Raw genomic sequence first — 22692 nt, forward strand, 5'->3', positions numbered from 1 at the left:
TATAAGCTTATTGTTGTGGCGATTTGCTTGCTTATTCTGTTTCTTGTGTCATTTAGGTATTTCTGTTACAGAAATAACCACTTCATGCTACCATTACATTAAATACGGGATATCATTGTGTCCTACAATCGTAGCACATCAGCCATTTCTAATACGTTTTTTCGGGACACAACTGGCCATAGAGAGTCTGCCCCAACCAAAGTGGGACAGGTGGGGACCTTAATCGCTGCTCCTCTGTCGGTGCGGCGCGCTGACATGCGGCTGTACACCTTCTCTGAGTGTAAACACTGACGGTGCATTGCGAGATGAACGCGGTCTTATGCGTATCCTTTGCTCCTTGGACGGGTACACTTATGCCTTCGTGGCTTGTATTTGCTTCTCCGTTAATTTGGGACGGGTACTATGTTGCATACTGTACGTGCGTTTCATTCTGCACGGGACCTGGCTGCTGCCATTACTATTGTGGGCGGACCGTGGCTGTCAGCACATTAGGTTGCTCACCTCATGCCGGCTTAGACACGCCTCCAGACGCATCCTACCTGGGCTCGCTCACGTACACTACGCATGTGTCTGTGATTCCGGTGCACTCTCATTAATATGTATATGGCGCTACTGCGCCGGCTATTCCATGCACCGCCGGCGCAGGCCTTACGCCGGCCTTGTGCCGAGCTTCATGAATCCCGGGGAATGTATTTATTTTAAAACAATGCTTATGTTAAACTAAGCTTCATCCCACAATCCATAGATAAAGAATAGGGCATATAGCAGAGATGCCCTTTGTTTCATATTTTATTTGCTTTAATAATGGAACTTCTAGCAATGGCATTAAGACAAATTTTGGATATTCTTGGTAGTAAAAGAGTAAAAACAATGAGTCAAAAATCTTATTATTGCTAATGAAATTTTGCTGGCAATAGCAACTATTATCTCTTCAGTATGTTCAAAACCCCATCTGCCTGAGTTGGTGGTAGCTACGATGGATGTAAAATATCCCATGACATTCATAATAAAGACTTTTATTGAATAAATAACAAAATATAAACAGCACTATTTACTCATGTCTTATGCAAGGTTATAAAACAGGTGACTGAAAAAAATTCAGATACAATAACTGTGATTGCAATACAATAATAAGTTTATCCACCATTTTTGCTGAAGCCATGTCCTCAACTTACCCAAATGAAGGCACAATCCTACAGCTTGTTATAAAATAATTCTTCTCAATGTGCTAGCCAAGCACTCCATAATGCGTTTCCAATAAGTGCATCATACTCTTCATTATTTTCTATACTCCATTTCATCATAATTAGCTTATGTTATCATATTAAAAGTAATAGGATATAAATGCAAAAAGCTTATTGTTATAATGGTTGCCAAAACATCTGGATTCATTTACAACTAATAAGCATACAGGCACTCTATTAATCATCAGTCAGCATAAGAAATCTTGAATTTCTAGTATTTTTCTAAATCTTTCCTTTCTGCTTAAAATACTTTATCTAAAATTTTCTGGAAATTTTAACCAAGGCCTATCATAGTAGAATATAACCAGGATATTTTCCCATCATTAGCTTTCTATTTGTTATTAATTCTGAAGTTTGAACTTCCAGCAGGTTACCTTAAACATGTACTTTGTAACCAACTTTCTTTTACCAGGAAAAATGCTCCGACAACCTTTTTTATATTTATTCCACATCAGAAGTCCTACTGTATCTTGCCTGCATTGTATAGTTTATGTAAAATCCCATATAACTGTACAGATGTCATATACTCTCTGGGGTTAATCATACCCAACCCACCTTCATCTTTTTTACTATACACTTTACTCTCCAAGCTGGATTTAAAACTCAATCCCCATAGAAATTTAAAGAACAGTTCCATCAATGTCTTTTGTTTTTCTTTAGTGATGAGAAATGCTTTTTCAGTTTATCCAAATTTATGTAAAACTATTGAGTGAAGAGTTTATGCCTTCTTGGTCAAGGACATTCTAAAACAACACCATCTATTCAACATTTCTGTATTATCCCACAGTGAAAGAAATAGTTTTTCACCCCCAATCACCACCACTAAAGTTTTACATTATCAGTTACAAACAGGACTGTTATTCTGCATGACTCGTTCATTCTCAATACATTTCTCTACATTGACTAATAAACCAACAGTTTGAAAAATCATTCTATAACAATTACAACTCTAGAAGAAAGCCAATATTCAGACCATACTATAACAGTAAATCATCAGCAAAAGACAGGATTATTGGTATATATCATGTGTGTGTGTGTGTGTGCTTTTTGCATTTCAGAAATTTTCAAAATGCACTCCCTCGAGGCACTCCTTAAAATGGAGAGCATCTATATCTGTGCAGTGAGTGAGACCTGGTTCAAGGCTCCAGAGACCACCCCTGCATTACCAGGCTATAACTCATACCACACTTTTTGGCCATCTAACCTGGACCAGAACATCAAAGGTGGAGGTGTGTCCATATTCATTAAGGATATCCACACCTCCAGGCTAGTTGCACAGCATAATGCATCCGAGGTTATCCAAATGCAACAAACTCTGGGCAAAACTGCAATCCAAATTGTAGCTTGGTGCAGATCCCCCACCATGCCCCAGGATTCTCACTCCTCTTTTCTTGATATACTGGAAAATATTAGGGTTCAACCAAACACCCTAATAATGGATGATTTCAACTACCCACCATTAAATGGGAAAAACTAGTCATGTACCAACTCCTTCACTCAACGCTTTCTGGAATTCATAAATTCCAATGCCCTGGATCAACTTATCCACCACCACAAGAGAGTAAAATCCCATGAGTGGAGGAGCTCCCTGGTCAGCCTCAGTAAGAAGCTGAGATCCCTGATAAGATCCTCCAAAGCTAGCTATGAAAACAAAATTGCCACTGATACTAGGAACAACCACAAAGCATTCTATAGTTATGTCAAGAATCTCAATGGCAACACCCAGATCTGTTCTGAGTTACAGCACAATGGCATGAAAATTACAGAAGCAACTGATATTGCCAACATCCTGGCAGATAGGTTCCATGCTAACTTTACCCCCCTCTGACCCCCTAAAGAGCCCATATCTATACAGGAAAAATGCAGAGTCCCTGTAATCACAACTATGCAGGTAAAAGCTGCACACTCTAAAGCCAAAAACACAGCATGGGACCAGACAACATCTCAGGCTGCATTTTACATGAACTTCAGACCCAACTGGCTCCCCACTTAAGCACCATATTCAATCATAGCCTCATGTCAGGCTTTGTGCCCACTGAATGGCACACAGCAACAATTATCCCACTCCACAAAGGGAGAGCCACCACTGATCCCGGGAACTATCGACCTATTAGCCTGATGAACCTGGTCTGTAAGGTCATGGAACATATCATCATGGAACTCATACACAAAGACATTGATAACCTCTAAACTCTGGACAACACCCAGTTTGGGTTTTTGAAAGGCAGATCATGCCTCCTGAACCTGACTGACTTCTTTGAGACAGTCACCAAATCCGTAGACAAGGGTAAGGTGGTTCACACAGCCTATCTTGACCTCGCCAAGGCTTTCAACACCATCCCCCATTCTGGAACTATAGCTAAACTCACTAAACTAGGTATAAATCCCTATATCATGAGATGGGTTGCCAACTGGCTCACTGACAGAACCCACACTGTAAAAGTTGCAGACTCCAAATCTGACTTCAAACCAGTGACAAGTGGAGTACCACAGGGTTCAGTCCTGGGACCTCTCCTGTTTGGTATCTACTTCTCTGAAGTACAGGCTAACACAGAAGGCCTTTGGCTAATGAAGTTTGCAGATGACTGCAAACTAGGAGCCACAGTCGAGTCCCCAAATGATGTTGACATTCTACAGAAGGGCCTCATTGAGACAGATGCCTGGTGTTAGAGTGATGGCCTCAAGCTCAATGCCAAAAAGTGCATTGCCATCCCCTTTGGTAAAAGCTCTGTACCCATGAACTACCACACAGGTGCCAGTCTAATTAATGCTGAATGTGTGATAAGAGACCTTGAGACCCAGGTGGACAGTAGTCTCTCCTTTGATAATCACATCACCACAGTAGTCAGGAAATCCTTCTACTTGGCACACCTCATCACAAAAGGGTTCTCATTCAGGAAAAAAGAGGTCATTGTTCCCCTCTACGTGACACTCATTAGACCCATTATAGAGTACAACGCCCCTTTTGGAATGTACCTCACAAGATATCTGCAGCAGCTGGAAAGGCCACGGGAGTACCTCACAAAGAGGATTACTGGCCTCAAACAGATGCCCTACACTGACTGTCTCAATATACTCCAGCTTTACTCTGTAGCATATTGCCTACTCTGAGGTGATCTCTGCCAAACATATAAAGCTATGTCAAACCTAGAGCTGTTGGACATGCTACACCTAAGGAAATCCCAACCCCTCCGAGCTACATGCTCTAGGAACCTAAACCTTGTCACCACAATAAACAGGACATGCTGGAGGGATAGATTCCTGTCCCAGAGACTTCCCATATTCTTGAACAAGCTACCCATCTATGTCAAACAAAGTTCCTCATTAGCACTCTTCAAGAAAAACCTTGATGAGTGGATGAGAAATAGGAAAGACACCCCTGAGGATCACTTCTGTGGCTCTGCTCGACAGGGGCACAGGAAAATAACTTTCTTGGGTGGCATAAGCCAGGGAAACTTGTTGGCTAGGATTACTTAGGCCCTTGGGTTGATAGCCTAGTACCTACCTATGAACCTTCCTCTTTTTCTTTCGGCTGTTCCCATTAGGGCTCAACACAATGGATCATCTGTTTCCATTTCTTCCTGTCCTCTGCATCTTGCTCTGTCACACCAACCACCTGCATGTCATGCTTTATCTTAGGCCTTCCTCTTTTCCTCTTACCTGGCAGCTTTATCCTTAGCATTCTTTTCCCAATATAACCAGCATCCCTCCACAGCACATGTCCAAACCAATGCAATCTCGCCTCTCTGGCTTTATCTTCAAACCGTCTAACCTGGGCCGACCCTTTAATATACTTATTCGTAATCCTGTCTACCCTCATCACACCCAGTGCAAATCTTAACATCTTTAACTGTGCCACATCCAGCTCTGACTTCTGCCTTTTTGTCAGTGCCACTGTCTCCAACCAATATAACATAGCTGGTCTCACTACCCTCTTGTAGACCTTCCTTTTCACTCTTACTAGTACTTGTCTGTCACAAATCACTCCTGACACTCTTCTCCACCCACTCCACCCTGCCTGTATTCTCTTCTTCACCTCTCTTCCACACTCACTATTACTCTGAACTGTTGATTCCAAGTATTTAAACTCATCCATCTTTGCCAACTCTACTCCCTGCATCCTCACTATTCCTCTATCCTCCCTCTCATTCACACACACATATATTCTTAGTCCTGCTGACCTTCATTCCTCTCCTCTCTAGAGCATATCTCCACCTCTCCAGGGTCTCCTCAACCTGTTCCCTACCCTCACTACATATCATAATGTCATCTGCAAACATCAAGCCAGTGCATTTCTTCATGCTGGTCCCAAGCCCGGATAAATGGGGAGGGCGCATCAGGAAGGGCATCTGGCGTAAAACATTTGACAAATGAGATATGTGGAAAACAATACAGATTTACCTACCTATGAATCTATGAACAAGAAAACAATAAATCTTCAGTCTGTATTATTAGCAGTATCACTTATTCCTCTTATTACAATAAGCATATTTTTACTGTCTTTTCTCTTTACGTCAAATATTCAGTCCTGAAATTTTCTGAAAAAAAATTTACTGTACCATAGCTGTAAACTTTTATAAATAATTTGCAGTTTGTGTTAGTTTGGATTATAAGCATTTAATCTGCAATTTCGAATTTATCACCATTTTTGTATATAAATCATTCCTTTACATATAAGTTGAGATGTTAGCCCAGATTTCAGCCATTCATTTCAGACATTTGCAAAAATAATTTTATGTTGTTCAGTCATATTTTTATGACATGGACGTGAACCTCCATCTGGACCAGGAGAGGTCTCAATTTTTACTTTTGTCAACACTGAGTTTAATTCCACCAATGATATCTTTTTCTGTAACATTCAGTGTCTTAACTTTTCCAAACATTCTTGGCACTTCTTTATTTGAACATGAATTAAACATAATTTTCAACAGCAGTTATTATGTCTTTTTGGGACGTCACAGCATTCTCATCAAGCCATTATATTATCTATCAAGCAAATTTCCTGTTTTACCCAATTACAATATGATAGAAAAACTTCTTGTACAGTAAATTGTACTAGATATTACTGCTTTTACTCTTTCTTTTGTTAGTACCACCAAACGTCTTTCCAATTTTAAACAACTTCAGAATTTATTATGGGTAATACTTTCTCATTATCCTTCCAAGCTCCCTTACATTCTCTTTTTTGTTTCCCAAAATTATTTCTCCAATTGACAATACACTATCTTAAACTTATTTTTAAAGATACATTGCCATTGGGTCCATGTATCACAAAACTCTGTTAGGGATACATGCTGTTTCCAAAATGTAGTGGAAATAGCTTTCCATTCATTTATATCTACAACAGCCCCCTTTAATGTTTTAATTCCTCTGCTGTCTTTAGTTTCTAAGTCATTTTCATCTATGACAAATTATATGGCTATATGATCTGTAACCTGAACATCAACGAGTTTTGAAAATCTTAAATTTATTACAGTAGAATAATCAGTTTCCACCTCTAGATATCACCATGTATATTGTTATGCTAGCTAAGTGTCTGAAACAGGTTTATTTTATTTAACATTTGTTTACAGAGAAAAGCTGACTTGGAACAAAGCCAATTTTCACTGGCAGCCCGGGGAGAAACACTCCAGATGCATGTCTTTGTAACAGGGGAGGAAACCGGAATACCTGGAGAATACCCACACGAATGCATGGAGGACATGCAGACTCCAACTAGAAGGCCCTCCAGCTGAGAATTGAACCAGAAAACCTCTTGCTGTAAGGTGACAATGCTACCGCTGCACCACTGTGCCATCCAATAATGTGACACATCTTTTAATTTTTTACATCTCCAGACACCTTTATGTATTTTTCACAGTCTGTCTGTTATCCCTCATCTTAATTTTATTTATTTATTTATTTATTTATTTATTGACATTTATTTACCTGGAAAGTCATTTTCAGTTGAGGTCCACAATAAATGATCCAGGTACAATAAATTACAAAAAATTACAAAAAGTAACAAAGAGATAAACACATTCATTGCAATACATACAAAGTCATTTGCAGTATAATACAGCATAATAAAAACATTGTGTATCTATGTTTAAAAGGAATTCAGGAAGTAATATTTAGACAGATAATGAGGGGTCTATGTCATATGTTCGAAGTTTTATAACTTTGAACATTAAAATATTGAATTTAAATGTTCAAAGTTATAAAACTTCGAACATATGTAAAAAAAAAAAAAAAAACCCAAACTCAAAACTAATGGCTGTAGGCAGGGGGGAAATATTCCCTTTACTGCACTATGGTGCAGTCTCGGAGTTGGTATATTTAAAGAGCGGGGGATGTGGGGGGTGCAGGGGGACTTGTCCCCCCACCTACACTAGTCAGGTAAGATCCATTTTTTTTTTTTGTTATATGTTCGATGTTTGAAACTTCGAACGTTTAAATTCGATTATTTAACGTTCAAAGTTTTCACCCTTCGAACATATAATATAGACCCGATAATGAGTAATGTTTTATTTTGTAGAGGTAAAGAGAAAAAAAAGAGAGAGGGGGGGAGGGAAGAAAGAGGGATGAGGTGGGTTGTGAATCAATGTATGGAAAATATAAGGTAGGGGAGGATTAGAAAGAGGAAGAAAGGTAAGAAAAGACACAATGGACTATATACTACAGAGATATAAATATATAGGTATGACAGACAGTAGTAGATAAAGTGATAGATTAGGAAGATATAATACATTTAACAAAGAATATTCAGCCTGGATTGGTGTAAGAGCAAAGTCAAGATTTGGATAAGAATTCCTTGACAGTGTATTTAAAGGTGGAAAGGGTAGAGTGTTAGACCTCATGGAGAGTGGCAAGGAGTTCCAAATCTTTGCAACAGAACAGGAGTACAGACTTTCTACAACTGATTTATTGAATTTCTATTATGACGGGAATTTATTATCTTCTGACAGGAGCAACCTTTTGGTATGGTAGAAGTTGAGGATGGGGCTAAGAGTAGGGTGAGCTACTAGTTTGTTGAATATAGGTTAACTGCGATGGAAATTCAACACATGTGTGTTTGCTGAAAGTGTTGCATGATGTGGAAAGTGAAGGAGAGAAAACCTTACAAGCTACTAACCTTCAAACCCCAGTAGAGCAGATATTATATCTTGCAGCACAAAAACAGCGAAGATCCACATTTCCTGGCATTTATAAAACAAGTCCAGGGGTTTAGCCTAAGCCAGTAATTACTATATTTCTCCAAGGCTAAGAATTCTGTGGTCATTCCTCGCACCTCTTAGGTGGTTTCCCGTTTCAAAAGCGGCAACAACATTCACATCCAATGTGTACGGAATACCAAGTCAAAAATTTTTTGGAAGAAAGAGTTAAGAAAGTTTGCATTCCCTAGGTTTACTAAGTAATACATATGACTGAAACATTTGTCTCCTATTTGCATTAATACATAAGAACCAAATTCTCTATCTGATACAAACTCTCACCATGTCTTCTAGCAAGAGCAAATTTATCTTATTGAAAATTGCTTGCTAAAATTTCTTTGGTGCTCTAACAAAGCAAGATTAGCTTATAGGCACCACATTAAACTTTGGAATAATGGCCGAATAAAATTTCCCTCAACGGAAACAGGTGTCCAGGTATCCATCTTTATAATAGTAGTTCATTGGACAGACTCTATCATACATCTCAACTTGTTAATGCAAGAATTCTGGACAATTCTGGCAATTGGGGCCTGGGGACAAAGTAAGAAATTTCGAGAACAGCAGACTTTGCATTAGCATGCATTTACTGAAGGATATAAACCCCGGGATTCATGAAGCTTGCGCCAGGCGCAGGCGTAGCGTCGGCAATCTAAGACCAAATATGGCCACTGAGCGATTCAGGTATGAGCTGTTTCCACATGCACTACTTGCGTGCACCACACCCACACAGCTCCCGGTGCATGTATGCTAATCACCCCATGCACAGCAGCATAGCATGCAAATGAAGGTATATAGCGATTCAGGAAGCGGCGCAGGCATAGTGTAAGCATGCAGAAATGTAAACAAAAAAAAACGGTTTACATTTTTCTAACATAAAATCAGAGCCATGACAGTGGACCAAACTCAGGTATTATACTGTTAATATATGCCAATGGCTAAATATATAGCCATTGGCATAAAACAACATGCACAAAATAAGAAAAAGAACATTTAATACTATGCCCACACTAACACAAAGTTAAAGCGCAGGGCATCGGTGCACAAAGGGGATGGCAAGGAATATACTAAAATATCAATTAAAACTGCAATGAAACACATATCACGATTTCCCCATAATAGTCAATGGCAGGCATGCTACACCATACTCATGGCGCAAGAGTTGCTAAAGGGCTGTGACAGTGTTATGTGCAGTAGCTAGGAATTAGTAGGCAATGCCATGCAAATGAGAGGAGTAATACTGAATCACAGATTTCTCACTGGTGTCAGGATGTACAAAAAAGCGTAGCATTATAACACCGAGGTGAGCCCTTGAGATAAAAATGACATCAAGAAAGGGGTGTGTTGCCATTGCTGTAAGCACATTGGAGCATTGCTAACCCGGTTTGCCTGTTGCTAAGCAAAGCTGCAGGATAGCGGTGTGTTGAAGTAGCCATAGTTTGGCTTAGCTGAGAGCGCACGAGGTAACTGAATGTGCATGTGAACGTGGATGAAAACGTGTTGTAAACCCAGTAAACGGCTGTGCGCCGTGTGCACCAGAGCAGAAACAGGAAGGATATGGGAAAAAGATAAGGGAAATGCTGCAGCATGGAAATAGGAGTACAAATGAGTAATTAACACCTAGGAACCCACAGTGGGCCATTGACAACAGCTAACAAGGCTGCTAGCAGCTACCTGCAGAACAGGAAAGGGTAGGTGCCATACTGCAAAGAAAACAGAACTGTCACAGCAGAGCAAAGCAAAATTGCAGTAGGTCAGCTACAAAACACATTTCGCAACACATTCCTGGGTAGGGAAACTACAAAACAAGAAAGCCAGCAGCTGGATGCATGCCTGTCAATAGGAGGGGATTCGGATTGAAAAGTGAAATAAAGGGCAACATATAAATCACAGCAGGCAAGCATAATTTAACACCAAAGGCCCCACAATAGCAGTACTCACTGTAAAACCCATATTTAAGATACCCTGCAGCTGGAATTGCACATACACACCCAATGACATCAGCAGCTTCCAAAGCACAATAGTATAAAGTGTGAAAGCACCTCACACACACTTGTGTATTCCCAAACACTTTGCACCATCGGTGTAAACAGATGGGGAACCTTTAAAATGTACATGATAGGGGCTGCCATAGCTTTGATTCATCAGCATGTGTTGGAGACTGAAGGTGGTGTGGAGGATGATCCTGACAACCACCTCAGGCACTGGAGGAGGAGAAGAGTGTTCAGACCAAGGGTAACCTACCAGGGGCTAAATGATCTGGAGATAGTAGAGCATTACATGGTGGACAGGGACACCATACAGCAAATTGTTGAGCTGTGCTAGCCATGCCTCAGAGTGAGAAATAACAGAGGGAACACATCCCAGTGGACACAAAGGTATGTGTAAGCTTGAGAATACTAGCCACAGGTACCTTCCAAAGGCCAACTGGGGATATCCCGGGGGTCTCACAGGCATCAGCATCCAGGGTACTCTACCAGTTCCTGGATGCCATGTTACCACATGCCAATGAGCACATATACTTTCCCCGAACACAGGAGGAGTTGGCCAGCAATATGCGTCTTTTCCACCGTGTGGCAGAATACCCAGAGGTACTGGGTGCAATAGACTGCACGCACATACACATCAAGTCACCAACAGGTGAGCAGAGTAGGTGCTACATAAACTGCAAGGGATACCCTTCCATCAACTGCCAGGTCATGTGCAATGCCCAGGGCATTATCATGGATGTGTGTGCTGGCAGCCCTGGAAGCTATCCCAACTCCCACATCTTGCATGCCTTACAGCTGTATCAGGTATTTGCCAGGGGGGACATCCCATATGGCCACCTGGTGGGGGATGCTGGCTATGCACTGGAACCGTGGATGATGACTCCCATCAGAAATGCACACACACCCATGCAAGAACACCATAATGAGGTACACACACAAACCAGAATCATCATAGAGCATGTGTTTAGGATGCTGAAATCATGGTTTTGTTGCTTGGACATATCTGGTGGAGCCTTGCAGTACTCTCCAGGCACGTGTGTCCCCATCTTCATAGTATGTGCCATGCTACACAATATGATCCTGCAGAACAGCTGCAGCAGGGACAGAATGGTGAAAGCACTCACAGCCCACCACCATTTCCAAGGGCCCCACAGGCACAAAGGTACTCAGACCATGAACACCCTGAGCCAGCCCCAGTAGGCAGATGGAGACATGCCCAGTATGCCCATGCCTTGGCAAAGAGGGAACGTATAGCACACACAAAGACAGTGTAGGCACCTACAGACTGACACCCTTCTCCACCTGCACACATAGTAAACATGGATGGCACACACAGAAGACCACCTGTAAATTGTCATGTATAAGTGGTCTACTGTGTGCATCCTATGGTATCTACTTCTCTGAAGTACAGGCTAACACAGAAGGTCTTTGGCTAATGAAGTTCGCAGATGACTGCAAACTAGGAGCCATAATCAAATCTCCTAACGATGTGGACATCCTACAAAAGGGCCTCACTGAGACAGATGCCTGGTGTCAAAGCCATGGCCTCGAGCTCAATGCCAAAAAGTGCATTGTCATCCGTTTTGGCAAAAACTCTGTACCCATGAACTATGAAATAGGTGGTAGTCTACTTAACGCCGAAAGTGTGATAAGAGACCTTGGGACACAGGTGGACAGTAGTCTCACTTTTGATAATCACATCGCCACAGTAGTCAGGAATCCTTCTACAGGGCACACCTCATCACAAAAGGTTTCTCATCCAGGAAAAAAGAGGTCATTGTTCCCCTCTACTCATCACTCATTATACCCATTATAGAGTACAACTCTGCTTTTGGTATGTACCTCACAAGACATCTACAACAACTGGAAAGGCCACAGAAATACCTCACAAAGCGGATTACCAGCCTCAAACAGATGCCCTATGCAGACCATCTCAAAAAACTCCAGCTTTACTCTGTCGCATAGCTCCTACTCAGAGGCGATCTCTGCCTAACATACAAAACTATGTCAAACCCAGAGCTGCTGGACATGCTCCATGTAAAGAAATCCCAATCCCTCCAAGCTACGTGCTCTAGGGACCTAAACCTTGTCACCACAATAAACAGAACATGCTGGAGGGATAAATTCCTGTCTCAGAGACTTTCCATACTCTGGAATAAACTACCTATCTATATCAAACAAACCTCATTAGCACTCTTCAAGAAAAATCTTGATGATTGGATGGGCAATAGGAGATTCACCCCAGGGATCACTTCTGTGGCTCTGCTTGACAGGGGCACAGGAACATAATTTTCTTGGGTGGCAAAAGCCAGTGTACCATTTGGCTAGGCTTATATAGGCCCTAGGGCTAATAGCCTAGTACCTACCTATGAACCTATGAACTATTGCACACACAACCGCTACTGGCACAAGGTAAGTCAACACCTGAACAGTAAATTATGCTATAAGCATGTGCTGATACTGTATGTATAGGTTCATAGGTACATAAGTAGGTATTTGGCTAACTGCCCGAGGCCAGTCATATGCCTAGCTAACATGTGCCAGCTGTCGCCACCCCATTGATTAACTAACTGTACTTCTGTGGAGCAGAGCCAATTGCAGGATCCCTGGGGTGTACCCACTGTTCTCCATCCAGTCTGCAAGGTGTCCCTGGAGTGTTAGTGAGGGGCTCCGTATAATGTAATCAGGGATGTAGTTCCAAAGCATGGGGAGTACCTGTTACAGAAATCTGTCACTCCAGCATTTTCCAGTTATGGTTGTGGCAAGGTTTAGCTCATTAGCATATCCATTAAGCCTGACTTGGACATGGCTTAGTTGGGCAGCAAAGATTATCTCTGAGTAAACGAGATGCCACTGAGTAATGCAAGGGTTCATGCAGTCTGGCAGCATAGGACACATGTCTGAAGTCAGTAATGCTCTTGGCGAGGTATGTTCATGGACCCTCCAGCTGTTGGATGTGACTTCTGAGGTACATCACAAATGGGTTATCATACTCGATGTCTAGATGCAAACCCTTACGTAATCAGATGGCCTACATAGACGGATGGCCTAATTACTGTGGATATTTGATTGTCAAAGGAGAGTTCACTATCTAATGTAGTCCCCACATACCCATTACCTTGTCTGTATTAAAGTGGCTGCCACTCATGTGCTACTATGTGGGTTTTTAGTGTTCCCAACATGGAATGACCATGCAGTTTGTGGCCTTCAGCTGGAGGCCTTGACTGTGACATCCTGTGTTGGTCTATGTGAGGCCCCTTGAAGGATGTTTGTGACAGCTGGACTGTCAAATATGTCCCGCAGTTTGCAATAATCACCAAACATGGTCTGCTGTAGTCCACCTGTGTTTGCCTGTACCTCTGAGAAGTATATGGCAAACAGTAGGTGTCCTAGGACTGAGTCCTGTGGGACACCAGTTGTGACTGGTTAAGAGTTGGACCTGGAGGCTGCTAGGCTTACCATGTGGGTTCTGGGTGTAAGCCTGTTGGCAACCCAACCTGTGATGTATGGGTGTATGTACTGGCTGGTGAGTTTATTTTTTTATTTTTATTTTTTATTTAACATTTGTTGACTGGGAATGTCCGACTAGGTTCCACAGAGCCTGTTTTCAGCGGAGGCCCAGGGAGAAATGCTCCAGTTTATAAACAATACCTGAGTGGGGAATGGTGGCATAATCCTTAGCAAGGTCCAGGCAGTATGTGTGAACTACCACACCCCACACCTAAAGTCTAGGTGACTGTAAGACATCAAACAGGTCCAGTAGGCATGATCTGCACTCATCAAGCAGACCTGGGTTGGGTCGAGTGTCTGGAGGTTCCCAATGTCTCTGTTAATGAGTTCCATGATGATGCACTCCATATCATTGCAGACCAGGCTAGTCAGGCTTATAGGGCAATAGTTCCCAGGGTCCGTTGTGGTGTCACCTTTGTAGAGTGGGATCACTGTTGCTGTGCACCACTCTGTGGGTATGTAGCCTGTAGAGAGTCTGTGTTTGAACAGTGTGTTTAGGTGAGGGGTAGTTCATTTGGAGCTCATGTAAGACACAGCCTGGGACACTGTCTGGTCCCATTGAGGCTGTATTTGTGGCTTTGGATAGGGCTGTTTTATCCTGTGTGTCGGTGGTTGCCATGGCCGTACATTCTTCTGGTATGGTTAAGGGCCATTTAGGGGTTGAAAGGGGTGTGAAGATTGCACTGAACATGTCTGCCAAAATGCTGGCAATATCAGTCGGTTCAGTGTATTTTGTGCCAGTCTGCACCAACTCTGAGCAGATCTGAGAGTTCCCACTTAGGTTCTTGACATAGTTAAAGAACGCTTTGTGGTTGTCTGTAGGGTCCTTGGGAAATTGTCTTTTGAAGCTAGCCTTGGATGATTTCATGAGGGATCATAGTTTCATGCTGATACTAATCAGGGATGTCTGTCCTTCTAGGGATTTAGCTCTTATCTGTACTTGTTACCTCCTACTATTGTATGGCAGGGGTCCAACAGACCAGTTCCCTGTTCTTGGAGGAGTGAGTCTAGGTAAGACTTGGGATAGCACGATCCATGCAATCCTGCAGATGATCATAGAGTGCCTTTGTATAGGTTTCAGCATCTTGGACAGCATTGTCCATTGGCGTGGGGGCTGTGAACCTTTCCACCTTGGGCATAAGCAATGTGAAGTCTGCATTGGAAAAGATTTCCACGGTGGTTTCCTTGTTTGGGGTTGTAGGCAGAATGTGAATATCCAGAGTGATTAGTCTATGGTCTGATCTAACCAGCGAGGGGTTGACGTTGGGTGTGGAACACTGGTCGCCCGTGTTGGTGATGACCAGGTCCAATATGTTGTTCCCTCTGGTGGGGGTATAGACCAGTTGTTCCAGGGCATTTGAGTTGAGAAATTCTAGGAAGCGCTGTTCAAGGGAGTTAGTACCCAAAAAGTTCTCCCAGTTAATGTTTGAGTAGTTGACATCACCCAGTATTAGGGTGTTTGGTAGGATCCACATATTTTCTAGTGTCCCTGGAAATGCGGAATGTGGGTTCTGGGCATGGTGTGTGATCTGTAGCAAGCTACAATTTGGATTGCAGTGTTGCCCATTGGCAGTTGCACTTGGATGACCTCTGATGCATTGTGCTGCGCCACTAACCTGGAGTTGTGAGTATCCTTGATGAATATGGATACACCCCCACCTTCTGTGTTCCGATCCGGGTTCTGTGGCCGAAAGGTGTGGTATGAGTTATAGCTTGGTGGTGCTGGGGAGTTCTCTGGAGCCTTAAACCGGGTGTCTGTTACTGCACAGATATCGATGTTCTCCAGACTGAGGAGTGCCTCGAGTGTGTGAAATGTGAGGTTTAGACATCCGGCGTTGAGTACAAATACCCTCAGTCTCTGGTTACATGTGCTATGTACGGTGGTGGGTTTGTCTTATGAGTCTTGCCTAAAAGTCCACCTTGCCTAATATCCACCTCTCTACTATTGTTTGCAATCAATGACAGCTGTGCATGTGTACATGTTTTGCAAATGTGTACTGACCCTTGTTACAGGGCTTTGCCAAATGGCTATGTGCACAACTACATAGATTGGATATTGACAGTAGAGACACACTGGTTGAACTTGTAGATTTGTGTAGCCTAACCTCTCATTGCCAGACTAACAACTGCTTGGACATATGTTGACAGTACTGGTAATGAAACAGGGTGCATATCATCTTTAACTCCAGTGTGACATCTGCAGTAGGTGTGTAAGATGTAGGAAACTTCTGCCCATGTGTAATAGCAGTCTCATAGGCGATGGCGTACACTATCTGATTATATCCCGATCATGTCGATTGTGGCAGCAGAGTCTATTGATATATGACTCTGTGTGGTGAGTGGGTGTCTGTGCCCAACAGAGCTCATGGTTCTGCTGGGTATGTAAGTTTATACCCAGACAAGGATACAGCCCTGTTCACACTTGCATCATCTGTAATCAACTATCAGGATGTGATGTGGCTCTCAGAGGGGGATTGCTACTAAAGGCAGCTACCATGTTCCTGTAATAGCTAGTATTGCCATGTCCATAACTCAGATATGTACATGTGAGCATCACTGTCTAAAACATCTTCATAAGCAGTAAGTATACTAAATACAGTACGTGGTACTTGTAGTACTGAATGCTCATACAGGCATGTCCACTACTCAGCAACTGGTGTTTACTAATGTCAGATTTTTATATGTGGCCATCCTGGGGAATGCATTCTCTATGCCATGTACACTGTCAAATCTGCCTAACACCACACCCCACACATTGTCTGGGATGCATCTACAGGGGTGATCCTGGAGGCAGTCCATACTGCATCCATGACTGGACTAGACAGTCAAGAGGTGTAGGTTAACACATGCATCTCATCACCACAACCAACACATACCCTTTCCAGAACACAGTAAGGACACACACACATTCCACCAGATATCACACACATCCACAGAGGCCTCTAAGTATCTGGCCAAGCAAGAGGCCTCCCAAGGTGGAATAGACATACAACAGAATACAAAGACTGTACGACATAGTTTGCATAATTGTGTCACACCTCAGAACACGTGGCCGGAAACATGGCCAACAGTACTCATTTGTGAACGCAAACCCTAGCACTATGTTACACACCAAGCTATATGAGGGCAAACATACTGTCAACTGCCTGTCTGCCATGACTAGCCACATACCCATACACTCCGACTACCTTTAGAACTGTACACATGTCTCTGACATATTCTATGTTGTTGTGCAGGACCTGTGATGCAGTAGCCTGGACTGCATGGAAACACATGTAGGAACTGTCAGGTCATGTAGCCCATGTGGGTATGTCCCAAGGCCTGGGTAGCATTCTGACAGTGTCCAGAATGATGCAGCAGTACAGGGACAAGGATTGTATTACGCAGTTGTGACATTTACTGGTGTAATTCAAAGAGTATCCAGCATCTCTCTGCCTGGGATAACATGGTTGCTAGACCATGATGCTTTGCCAGACAGGGTCTGCACCTGTCACCCTTGAGAATCTGGATACTAGTAATGGCCCATGTGTCCCCAATTGTGCCCCCATCATGCCAGGTTCAAGTGAAAGTCCACTGGTGCAACAGGGACAGCCAAGAAATAAACTGTGGGTCTTGCTACTCAATGATACAAATCAGGTACTCAGTATGGACTCACTTATGGCAATCTGAAACATGAAGAACATAACTGTGCAGTGATTGAGATATGGTTCAATGCTTTGGAGAGCACCCCTGCATGACCATGTTATAACACATACCTCACCTCTTGGCCAACATCCTTTATTGGAACACAAGGGCCACAGGTGTGTCCAATTTCCTGAGGGATAAGTACACCCCCACGCAAGTTGCACTTGCACAAATGTAAGATGCATTATGCTGAGCAACCACCTTTGTACCAAAGTGTAATCCAAATTGCACCTTGTGGCAGATCATCCACCATACCTCAGAAATCACAACTGTCATTGTGCTGTAATGAGAAATACCGGTTGTGAGACAGGTCACCATAATCATGGCCACTCAGCTATCCCATTATGAACCGGGAAGACTCATCATGTACCAACACATGTGCTCAATGCATGTTGGATGTCATCAACACCAATGACCTGGATCACCATAGTCACACCAACAGGGCTAACAGTATGCCACACATAGTCAGTCTTCAAAGCCAATGTTATGCTCCTTAAGAATGAAGTGGTGACTGTCATGGCACCCATGCAGATGTACAATGCATGTGCAAATGCTGGGTCCTACACAAATGCACTTTAGGCACTCACATATGTGCAGTGATTGTGCCATTGAAACAGAAACAGGATTCAAACAAACACAACCATGAAGGCAAACCGGTGGTACCCTGCCTTAAACTGTACCACAGAAGGTAGTAACTGTTGCAAGGGTCAACACACATGAGTGGAAGTTGATCCATGGTCAGCCTCAGTAATATGCAGATACACCATATAATGCCATGCAACGCTACTGTGAAACTACTCATCCACATATTATGAGGCCAAACACAGAGGATTCTATTGCTGTGTCATGAAACATAATGGCAACAACAAGACCTGCTGTGCTTCACAGCACTATGGCATGAGAGATACTGCACGTACGGTAATAGCATCTGTTCAGCCAGATAGGGTCTTGGATAACATAAACACACTGTCCCCTCACAACAGGTACACATTCATATATCCATGTACACTACAGAGCCCCTGTAATAACAACTATGCAGGTGCAAGCTGCACTCTCTAATGCCATACATACAGGCTGCATGGGACCTGCCCACATTCCAGGTTATATCCTACACAAATGTCAAAACAATCTGCTCCCTACATAAACATCTCGTACAATCATAGCTGCATGTCAAGCCGTGTGCACATTCAATGGTGCACAGCAACAGTCATCTGTTAATGCTGGCAATGTCTGAGGGACCCTGGTATGTGTACAGCTGACCTGGGTACAAACAGTGGTATCATTGCATTGCATAACACATAATGTAACTGTGTCAGTACATGGGTACTCTGCACAGTTGTTCATAGGTTCATAGATTAGTACTAGGCTATCTGCCCTTGTGAGCCATTTTAAGCCTAGTCAATTATCCCATGTGAGACTCAAACCCTGCACCTTGTGTTTGTAAGTCAAACACCTTAACCATTAGACCACCCTCCCAACCCAAGTACAGTCCACCAGTCAAATGTTACTTGGTGTTGTTCCATTATATGTCATACCACATGTATGGATGTGTGTTGCTGATCTGAGGACATGGTGGCGTCAGAGGATTAAATCCTAGAATGCAGCTTTTGACACTGTGACCTGCACCTGGTTCATCTGTGATGATATATGTTGGAGTACTGGTCTGTACATGTGAGTAGCCATTATGAATGTGGGGACACCACCTGGAGTGGTCCGTACCAGTGTTATGGCCCACATGTCTGGTTATGAGTTATATGGTGGTAGGTGTTCCTCACTGGGCAGATGTCAGTATTCCCCATTGTAGGTTCAACAATAAGCAGCTGTGATTATGACAGCAACACATCTAGCACTGGTTCACATAAGCATACAGTGCAATTGTCTTCTAGGTGTCAGGGTGTTATCCTGTGTTTAGGTCATTTGCCTTGGAATGGCACTATATGGGCAAATGCGAATGAGGTATTATCAACACTCCCTTGAATCATGGATGCATGTGATCTGTGACAAAGGCTTGTCTTCTGTCACCCCAGACTGTCAGATACTGGACAACCTTGTAATTACAGCAGGACATTGGCTTATTGTGTTGGTCAAACAGTTGCCATTCCTAGCATGAAATCACTGCGAGTGGCAGTATTGCGCTTGTTATAGACTGATACATCTAAGGTGTCGGACAGCAGCAGGTGTTGTGTAGATGACCAGTGTCAGATACATGTAGTGCAGTGTTTCTGCTAACAATGACAAGTACTAATGCCAGAGACCATTACAACATGTTCTGTATGTCTAACTGTATGAGCATGGCCACTGTGGCCTTCCGTGTTCAGAATCAGAGTGCATCCTAAACAGCCCTGTGCTACTAAGTGTATGAGCATGCCCAGTATAACCCTGTTTATTTGGACTCAGTGCATTCCAAACAGACCAGTGCTACTAAGTGTGTGAGCATGCCAACTAACACCTTGTGTAATTTATGTGCTACTATGTGTATGAGCATGGCGGGTGTAACCCTGTATAGTGATAGTAGTTGTCCATTCCACAGAAGGGCATACTCCTGTTCGGGATGGACTCCTACGGTAAACACACAGGTTCACAGCTATGTTCAATGTAACTGTCAGCATCCCTGTTGATGTCCGCAATCCTAGAAGGTCATGATGACTGCCTTGGAATGTGTAATCTCTGTGGCGCAATTCGTAACTGCGTAGTACTGTAATAGTGATCTGTAGATAGGCAGGTGTTCTGATCCCATCACTGGTGAGTGTGTGTGTGTGTGTGTGTGTGTGTGTGTGTGTGTGTGTGTGTGTGTGTGGGTCCGTCTGCACAGACATTGTACAGAATAATGCTTTTTAGAGTACTCACACTCTGCATGATTCCTATACTCAGTTTTGGCAAGGCTGATGATGTCACCCACCTAGGAATACTCTTCTGGGATTGCTGTGACCCAATAATCTCGATAGCGCATTCTATAACTGCGTAATGCTGTAGTGTGATAAAGTAGTTAGGTTGGTGTTCTAATCCTAGACATGCCAAGTATATGTGTGTGTGTGTGTCTGTCTGCCAGTGGACAGAACAATGCTTTTTAGGGCACTCACACACTCTGTACAATTCCTATACTCAGCTTTGGCAAGGCTGATGATGTCACCCACGTAGGAATACTCCTCTGGGAGTGCTGTGACCCAGTAATCTCGATAGTGCATTCTGTAACTGTGTAATGCTGTAGTGTGATAAAGTAGTTAGGTCGGTGTTCTAATCCCAGACATGCCAAGTGTGTATGTGCCTGTCTACTGGTGGACAGAACAATGCTTTTTAGAGCACTCATACTCTGTATGATTCCTATACTCAGCTTTGGCAAGGCTGATGATGTCACCCACCTAGGAATACTCCTCTGGGATTGCTATGACCCAATAATCTTGATAGTGCGTTCTGTAACTGTGTAATGCTGTAGTGTGATAAAGTAGTCAGGTAGGTGTTCTATTCCAAGGCATAGCAGGTGTTTGTGTTTGTCAGTCATATCCTATGTGTTGGTGGCTGTGAGTGGCTAACCACTGTTGAGGAGTGTGTTTTGTTGTTTCCCTATATAGTGGCCATAAATGTCACAATCAGTCAAGAGACTGGGTTGGCAAGACATACCCATACATTTGGCAATAGGCCTGGTGAGTAAAGTCAGCAACCCTAATATTACCCTGAATACAATCTAAACCAGTGTGTCACACAGAAACACAGTTGCCTTGGGATTAACACCAGTACATAATACAGGAGTCACTGGTGGTTTCCTTTTCATTCTTGTTCTTGAGCTATGTATTCTATATCTATGTATGTGTGTGTGTGTGTGTGTGTGTGTGTGTGTGTGTGTGTGTGTGTGTGTGTGTGTGTGTGTATATATATATATATATATATATATATATATATATATATATATATATATATATATATTAACACACATCCACCTACATGATGGAATACATGCCCTATACTGTTGAATGCCTGTGCTGGATGATATGTACGTGATAACCTTCGATGTATGTAAATCTGCCATGGCTTAGTGGTAAAGCACATCATCTGTGGTGTGCAGGATCCTGGTTTCTAGCTTTGCAGAGGCCAGTTGCTGGGCAGAACAAGGGCCGTTGAATACTGTGTAAATAAGGTGCTTTTAAGCAGTTGTGTGCAGTTCTGCATGACAGTAAGCAGTGGTTAATTTTGGGGAGGCTCACTATGGTTCATGTAACTATGCATTAGCAGGCAATACTATGCAAATGAGGTAAAGGATAGTGAATCCCGGTTATCCCCAGGGTGTGAGGCAGGTCCCAAGAGTGTATGTGTATAGATAGCCAGGTGCAGGTCTCGAATATAGGTGACATAATGGAGGGGTGCATCAGGCATACTGTACGTGGATTGGAGCTCTGTGGCTTGGGATTGCTCCTAGCTTAGCACGGCTAAGCAAGGTGTGTGTCTATACCTGCCTAGTGCAATTGGGAGGGACAACAGCAGTAGGAGAGTAATCCAGGTGAACTAGCTGAGCTGACAGGTGATATGTATCAGAATCAGCCAATTACAGGGGCAGCAGACCAGCCCAGCCCAGAACACTACTATAAACTAAGCAAACACCTTCCTCTATGGTTTTTCCACACTCTACACCCCCGGTGTATACATGCGGGGAAATTTTAACAAACAAATCTACAAAATGAGAAGGGTTGCAGCAGGCAACATAGACCAACATGTGCAAGAGGCTGAGGGTGGTGAAGATGTGAATGATGCCGAACAACTCTCAGTGAGGAGACAGAGAAGAGTGTACAGACTCAGGGTAACCTACCATGGGCTACATGAGCTGGAGATAGTGGAGCGCTATAGGGTGGACAGAGACCTCCTCCAGCAGATTGTTGAGCTGTGCAGGCAACACCTGACACATCAAACAGGCCAAGGGGAACCCATCCCAGTGGATACCAAGGTATATGTAGGCCTAGGTATACTAGCCACAGGTACCTCCCAAAGCACAACTGGGGATATCATGGGGATCTCACAGGCATCAGCATCCAGAGTATTCCACCAGTTCCTGGATGCCATGTCAGCACATGCCAGTGAGCATGT

Source organism: Protopterus annectens, chromosome 1.part1 (genome assembly GCF_019279795.1).
Source record: "Protopterus annectens isolate FY-2018-M chromosome 1.part1, PAN1.0, whole genome shotgun sequence".
NCBI classification, from domain to species: domain Eukaryota; kingdom Metazoa; phylum Chordata; order Ceratodontiformes; family Protopteridae; genus Protopterus; species Protopterus annectens.